This window comes from Cherax quadricarinatus, chromosome 4 (genome assembly GCF_038502225.1).
Source record: "Cherax quadricarinatus isolate ZL_2023a chromosome 4, ASM3850222v1, whole genome shotgun sequence".
Taxonomy (NCBI): Eukaryota; Metazoa; Arthropoda; class Malacostraca; order Decapoda; family Parastacidae; genus Cherax; species Cherax quadricarinatus.
Window position 1 is genome coordinate 72,479,106 of NC_091295.1, and position 8,016 is coordinate 72,487,121.

Genomic DNA, 8,016 nt, shown 5'->3' on the forward strand with positions numbered 1-8,016 from the left:
CGTAGTGAGTGATTTTCGTGTGCAAGTTCGGTACTAGTCCCTCTAGGATTTTCCAGGTGTATATAATCATGTATCTCTCCCTCCTGCGTTCCAGGGAATACAGGTTTAGAAACCTCAAGCGCTCCCAGTAATTGAGGTGTTTTATCTCCGTTATGCGCGCCGTGAAACTTCTCTGTACATTTTCTAGGTCGGCAATTTCACCTGCCTTGAAAGGTGCTGTTAGAGTGCAGCAATATTCCAGCCTAGATAGAACAAGTGACCTGAAGAGTGTCATCATGGGCTTGGCCTCCCTAGTTTTGAAGGTTCTCATTATCCATCCTGTCATTTTTCTAGCAGATGCGATTGATACAATGTTATGGTCCTTGAAGGTGAGATCCTCCGACATGATCACTCCCAGGTCTTTGACGTTGGTGTTTCGCTCTATTTTGTGGCCAGAATTTGTTTTGTACTCTGATGAAGATTTAATTTCCTCATGTTTACCATATCTGAGTAATTGAAATTTCTCATCGTTGAACTTCATATTGTTTTCTGCAGCCCACTGAAAGATTTGGTTGATATCCGCCTGGAGCCTTGCAGTGTCTGCAATGGAAGACACTGTCATGCAGATTCGGGTGTCATCTGCAAAGGAAGACACGGTGCTGTGGCTGACATCCTTGTCTATGTCGGATATGAGGATGAGGAACAAGATGGGAGCGAGTACTGTGCCTTGTGGAACAGAGCTTTTCACCGTAGCTGCCTCGGACTTTACTCTGTTGACGACTACTCTCAGTGTTCTGTTAGTGAGGAAATTATAGATCCATCGACCGACTTTTCCTGTTATTCCTTTAGCACGCATTTTGTGCGCTATTACGCCATGGTCACACGTGTCGAAGGCTTTTGCAAAGTCTGTATATATTACATCTGCATTCTTTTTGTCTTCTAGTGCATTTAGGACCTTGTCGTAGTGATCCAATAGTTGAGACAGACAAGAGCGACCTGTTCTAAACCCATGTTGCCCTGGGTTGTGTAACTGATGGGTTTCTAGATGGGTGGTGATCTTGCTTCTTAGGACCCTTTCAAAGATTTTTATGATATGGGATGTTAGTGCTATTGGTCTGTAGTTCTTTGCTGTTGCTTTACTGCCCCCTTTGTGGAGTGGGGCTATGTCTGTTGTTTTTAGTAACTGAGGGACGACCCCCGTGTCCATGCTCCCTCTCCATAGGATGGAAAAGGCTCGTGATAGGGGCTTCTTGCAGTTCTTGATGAACACAGAGTTCCATGAGTCTGGCCCTGGGGCAGAGTGCATGGGCATGTCATTTATCGCCTGTTCGAAGTCATTTGGCGTCAGGATAACATCGGATAGGCTTGTGTTAATCAAATTTTGTGGCTCTCTCATAAAAAATTCATTTTGATCTTCGACTCTCAGTCTGGTTAGCGGCTTGCTAAAAACTGAGTCATATTGGGACTTGAGTAGCTCACTCATTTCCTTGCTGTCATCTGTGTAGGACCCATCTTGTTTAAGTAGGGGCCCAATACTGGGCGTTGTTCTCGATTTTGATTTGGCATAGGAGAAGAAATACTTTGGGTTTCTTTCGATTTCATTTATAGCTTTTAGTTCTTCCCGCGATTCCTGACTCCTAAAGGATTCTTTTAGCTTAAGTTCGATGCTTGCTATTTCTCTGACCAGTGTCTCCCTGCGCATTTCAGATATATTGACCTCTTTTAGCCGCTCTGTTATTCTTTTCCGTCGCCTGTAAAGGGAGCGCCTGTCTCTTTCTATTTTACATCTACTCCTCCTTTTTCTTAGAGGAATAAGCCTTGTGCATACATCGAGTGCCACCGAGTTAATCTGTTCTAGGCATAAGTTTGGGTCTGTGTTGCTTAGTATATCTTCCCAGCTTATATCGGTTAGGACTTGGTTTACTTGGTCCCACTTTATGTTTTTGTTATTGAAGTTGAATTTGGTGAATGCTCCCTCGTGACTAGTCTCATGTTGTCGGTCTGGGGCTCCTCGCATACATGTCTGAACCTCAATTATGTTGTGATCTGAGTATATTGTTTTTGATATGGTGACATTTCTTATCAGATCATCATTGTTAGTGAATATGAGGTCTAGTGTATTCTCCAGTCTAGTAGGCTCTATTATTTGCTGGTTTAAATTGAATTTTGTGCAGAGATTTAAAAGCTCGTGTGAGTGTGAGTTTTCATCAGAGCTGCCTCCTGGTGTTATTACTGCAACAATATTATTTGCTATATTGCTCCATTTTAGGTGCCTTAAGTTGAAATCCCCCAGGAGCAAGATGTTGGGTGCAGGAGCTGGAAGATTTTCCAGACAGTGGTCAATTTTTAACAGCTGTTCCTGGAATTGCTGGGATGTTGCATCCGGAGGCTTGTAGACTACCACAATGACTAGGTTTTGGTTCTCGACCTTTACTGCTAAAACTTCCACTACGTCATTTGAGGCATTAAGCAGTTCTGTGCAAACAAGTGACTCTGCAATGTACAGGCCAACCCCCCCCTTTTGCCTGTTCACTCTGTCACATCTGTATAAGTTGTAACCTGGGATCCATATTTCATTGTCCAAGTGATCCTTTATGTGGGTCTCAGTGAAAGCCGCGAACATTGCCTTTGCCTCTGCAAGCAGTCCACGGATGAAAGGTATTTTGTTGTTTGTTGCTGGCTTTAGACCCTGTATATTTGCAAAGAAGAATGTTATCGGACTGGTGGTATTGTTGGTACTGGGGGGGGATTTTTTTTCCGGCATTAGTATCTGTATCTGTTGGTTTGGAGTGGAGGCCATCGACTGTGGTTCCACTCCAGGAATGACTGGATTTGGTGTACGATTTCTGCCATTTCCTGCCAGTTTTTTTTCCTTCCTGGCACTAAAAAACCTCTCCCTCTTGAGTGGCTGTGGCTACCCAGGTTTTCCCATGGCCTGGATGTTTTGTATCTTTTTGTCCCCTTTAGATGGTATGCCTGGCAATTTAAGTTATAGCACAGTCTTTCCTGTACTGAAGAGGTACACATTTCAGGGTGAAAAAGCTTACAGGAAGGGAGTTTGCATTTTCCTGTTGTCATATGGGCATGGCATTTTCTAGGGTGGTCATAGTTGCACGTCCCATCTGTTTTTCCAGATTTCCCATGCCAGCAGATACCAAGTGCATAGTATGTGCACAGGCTTGGTTTCCGCTTGCCTTGGGTTTCTGTGACTGTATTCCCTGTTGGTGCATGTTTCCCTGTCTTACTTCTATCCTCCCTAGCACCAACAATGGAGCTCCCACCAGTTGTTTTTGGTAATTTATCCTCACTATTGCTATTGGAGTCCTCTTGTTTGCTATTTCCTGCGGTATTTCTAGTTTGCAATATTGGTTTTATCTTATCTTTGACTACACTTGTTTCCCTACTATGGCTCCTGTCCCCTATGAGGTCATTTATATGTATTCCTTCCTGCGTATAATTCCCGACTACCTGGACAAAATCTCCAGCTTCACCATTACTGTCTCCCAGGACAGTATCTCCAGCTTCACCATTACTGTCTCCCAGGACAGCACCTCCAGCTTTACTATTACTGTCTCCCAGGACATCACCTCCAGCCTTACAGTTTGTGACTACATGGCCAGTATCAAGGGCAGTACCATTCAGCCCAGACTTTTTATGTTCCCATCTGTTGTAGAAAGCTTCCAGGTTTTCTATGAAAGCAGCTTTGATGTTGTCCTCTTTTAATACCCTTGTGATTTTAGTCCACAGATTAATGAGATTCTTGAAAATTTGTATACCTTGTACAAGATCTCTAAATCCACCATTGTTCCTCATCATCCTGCCAGCAATGGGTTAGCGGAATGTACCAATAAGAAAGTACTTGATGTCTTGAGAGCCACTATCAATCCCAACAGTGAAACTTGGGATAAAGTTATACCTGATGTGCAGTGTGCTATAAATTCTGCTTACAATGTTTCCATAGGTGACACTCCACATTATGCATTGTACGGTGTAGATAAACGTTTGCCTTATGAGTTGTTATATTCTAATCCGAAACCAAATTACAACCCTGATGATTTCATAGCAACTCGTACCAGCTTAGCTCAAACTGTTTTTAGAAGAATCCGTGAAACACTTCATAAATCAACAGCAGAATTTACAAGAGTCGCAAACACTCGAGCAAAGCCATCCAAAATCAAAGTAGGTTCGAGAGTTATGCTGACTAACTTTAACAAAACGTCTGCAATGCCTAAGCTTGATCAAAAGTTTGTTGGTCCTTATCGAGTAGTTGAACATATCACTTGCAATAAGCATAAGGTTAGAGAAATTAGTACTGGTCAGTATAAAGAATCGCATTTAGATCATATGAAGTTAGTATGTGATGATAATGATGTTCCAACCCAGACTGTGACAGACTCTGACAATCCTCCTGATCCTGTACTCTCTACCTCTGATACTCAGTCAGACGATCAACCTGAATGTCGTTATTCCCTACATACACGACAGGTATTGAGAAATCCTCATGTATCATTTGTAACTACCAATTCAGATTTGCCTCAAATATAGCATGAGTTAGCCAGTGCAACAGAGTTTGATACTCCCAGAGATGACACCCATTCTGCATATATCAATCTCACCCTAGCAGAGTTGGGGTTAAATGTAAATAACCTGTATAGATGAATAATTACAGTATCAACTTATCAGTATTCAAGAATTTTTTTTGTGTGTTCACGTTCTCTCCGAATTCTGAGAGTTAACAGTCTAGATTTGAGTGCACCGAATGTGCCTTTCTGTTAAACACTTCTTTCTTTGTATATATTCCTTCCTCAGAATCCGTAGATCACATGAATACAGATTGATCGATCAAATTTTTTTTTACCACTTCTATTGTGTAATCCCAACGTTGAGTATTGCATTACAGTTTTATTACAGTTTCAATTACATAAGCTTCCATTCCAATATTCTACTTATGTACGTTATAATGTTCAATTGTTGTATACTTTGACATTGTATAGAATCAGCCCAAGCCGTACACCTGCCGTCTCTAGTTTGTATTAGTTGTATGTCGGGACGACATACATTAGCGTCGCCGAGCTCTCAGTAGTAGTACCAGTTCCTAATAACCAGTTACCAGTAACCAGTGTACCAGTAGATGACTCACTACCAACCGCCTGCGTGAATCACTGACTGATTATTCATATTGCTGCTGACCATAGCAGGATTTCAAACACCCCTCACCCATAGGCACTTGAGAGCCTGTCGAAGATAGGGAGCAGAGAGGCAGGTCGGCTGTTGGCGCTTCCCATACTTCCCGTTACATATTATACGTACTACCAGCCTATGTGAGTATTCTTACCCCATCCACGTTATCGAAAACCCACTTGACAGGTTCTGAAGGGACGACCCCCCACCGTGGGTTCAGAAGGGACGACCCCCACCGTGGGTTCAGAAGGGACGACCCCTACCCTGGGTTTAGAAGGGACGACCCTCACCGTGGGTTCAGAGGGAACGGCCCCCACTGTATGTTCAGAAGGGACGACCCCCACCGTGGGTTCAAAGTAGACCCCCACCGTGGGTTAAGAGGGGACGGCCTCCACCGTTGGTTCAGAGGGAACGACCCCCACCGTGGGTTCAGAGGGGACGACCCCCACCGTGGGTCCAGAAGGGACGACCCCCACCGTGGGTTCAGAAGGGACGACCCCCACCGTGGGTTCAGAGGGGACGACCCCCACCGCAGGTTCAGAAGGGACGACCCCCACTGTCGGTTCAGAAGGGATGACCCCCACCGTGGGTTCAGAAGGGATGACCCCCATCGTGGGCTCAGAAGGGACGACCCCCACCGTGGGTTCAGAGGGGACGACCCCCACCGTGGGTTCAAAGGGGACGACCCCCACCGTGGGTTCAGATTGGACGACCCCCACCGTGGGTTCAGAGGGGACGACCCCCACCGTGGGTCCAGAAGGGACGACCCCCACCGTGGGTTCAGAAGGGGACGACCCTCACCGTGGGTTCAGAGGGGACGACCCTCACCGCGGGTTCAGAAGGGACGACCCCCACCGTCGGTTCAGAAGAGACGACCCCCACCGTGGGTTCAGAAGGGATGACCCCCAGCATGGGCTCAGAAGGGACGACCCCCACCGTGGGTTCAGAGGGGACGACCCCCACCGTGGGTTCAGAAGGGATGACCCCCACCGTGGGTTCAGAAGGGATGACACCCAGCATGGGCTCAGAAGGGACGACCCCCACCGTGGGTTCAGAGGGGACGACCCTCACCGTGGGTTCAGAAGGGACGACCCCTACCGTGGGTTCAGAGGGGACGACCCTCACCGTAGGTTCAGAGGGGACGGCCCCCACTGTGGGTTCAGAAGGGACGACCCCCACCGTGGGTTCAGAAGGGACGACCCCCACCGTGGGTTCAAAGTAGACCCCCACCGTGGGTTAAGAGGGGACGGCCCCCACCGTTGGTTCAGAGGGGACGACCCCCACCGTGGGTTCAGAGGGGACGACCCTCACCGTGGGTCCAGAAGGGACGACCCCCACCGTTGGTTCAGAGGGGACGACCCCCACCGTGGGTTCAGAGGGGACGACCCCCACCGTAAGTTCAGAGGAGACGACCCCCACCGTGGGTTCAGAAGGGACGACCCCCACCGTGGGTTCAGAAGGGACGACCCCCACCGTGGGTTCAGAAGGGACGACCCCCACCGTGGGCTTAGAAGGGACGACCCCCACAGTGGGTTCAGAGGGGACGACCCCCACCGTGGGTTCAAAGGGGACGACCCTCACCGTGGTTTCAGAGGGGACGACCCCCACCGTGGGTTCAGAGGGGACGACTCCCACCGTGGGTTCAGAGGGGACGACCCCCACCGTGGGTTCAGATGGAACGACCCCCACCGTGGTTCAGAAGGGACGACCCCCACCGTGGGTTCAGAAGGGACGACCCTCACCGTGGGTTCAGAGGGGACGACCCCCACCGTGGGTTCAGAGAGGACGACCCCCACCGTTGGCTCAGAGGGGACGACCCCCACCGTGGGTTCAGAGGGGACGACCCTCACCATGGGTTCAGAGGGGACGACCCCCACCGTGGATTCAGAGGAGACGACCCCCACCGTAGGTTCAGAGGGAACGACCCCCACCGTGGGTTCAGAGGGGACGGCCCCCATCGTGGGTTCAGATGTTACGACCCCCATCGTGGGTTCAGAAGGGACGACCCCCACCGTGGTTTCAGAGGGGACGACCCCCACCGTGGGTTCAGAGGGGACGACCCCCACCGTGGGTTCAGAGGGGACGACCCCCACCGTGGGTTCAGATGGAACGACCCCCACCGTGGTTCAGAAGGGACGACCCCCACCGTGGGTTCAGAAGGGACGACCCTCACCGTGGGTTCAGAGGGGACGACCCCCACCGTGGGTTCAGAGAGGACGACCCCCACCGTTGGCTCAGAGGGGACGACCCCCACCGTGGGTTCAGAGGGGACGACCCTCACCATGGGTTCAGAGGGGACGACCCCCACCGTGGATTCAGAGGAGACGACCCCCACCGTAGGTTCAGAGGGAACGACCCCCACCGTGGGTTCAGAGGGGACGGCCCCCATCGTGGGTTCAGAAGTTACGACCCCCATCGTGGGTTCAGAAGGGACGACCCCCACCGTGGTTTCAGAGGGGACGACCCCCACCCTGGGTTCAGAGGGGACGACCCTCACCGTGGGTTCAGAAGGGACGACCCCCACCGTGGGTTCAGAGGGGATGACCCTCACCGTGGGTTTAGAAGGGACGACCCTCGCCGTGGGTTCAGAGAGGGACGACCCCCTCCGTGGGTTCAGAGGGGACGACCCTCACCGTGGATTCAGAAGGGACGACCCCCACCGTGGGTTCAGAGGGGACGATCCTCACCGTGGATTCAGAAAGGACGACCCCCACTCTGGGTTCAGAAGGGACGACCCTCACCGTGGGTTCAGAAGGGACGACCCTCTCCGTGGGTTCAGAAGGGACGACCCCCACCGTGAGTTCAGAGGGGAGAGACAGTCACTTGAGCTTCAACCTTGAGCGTCTTCCTGAATAT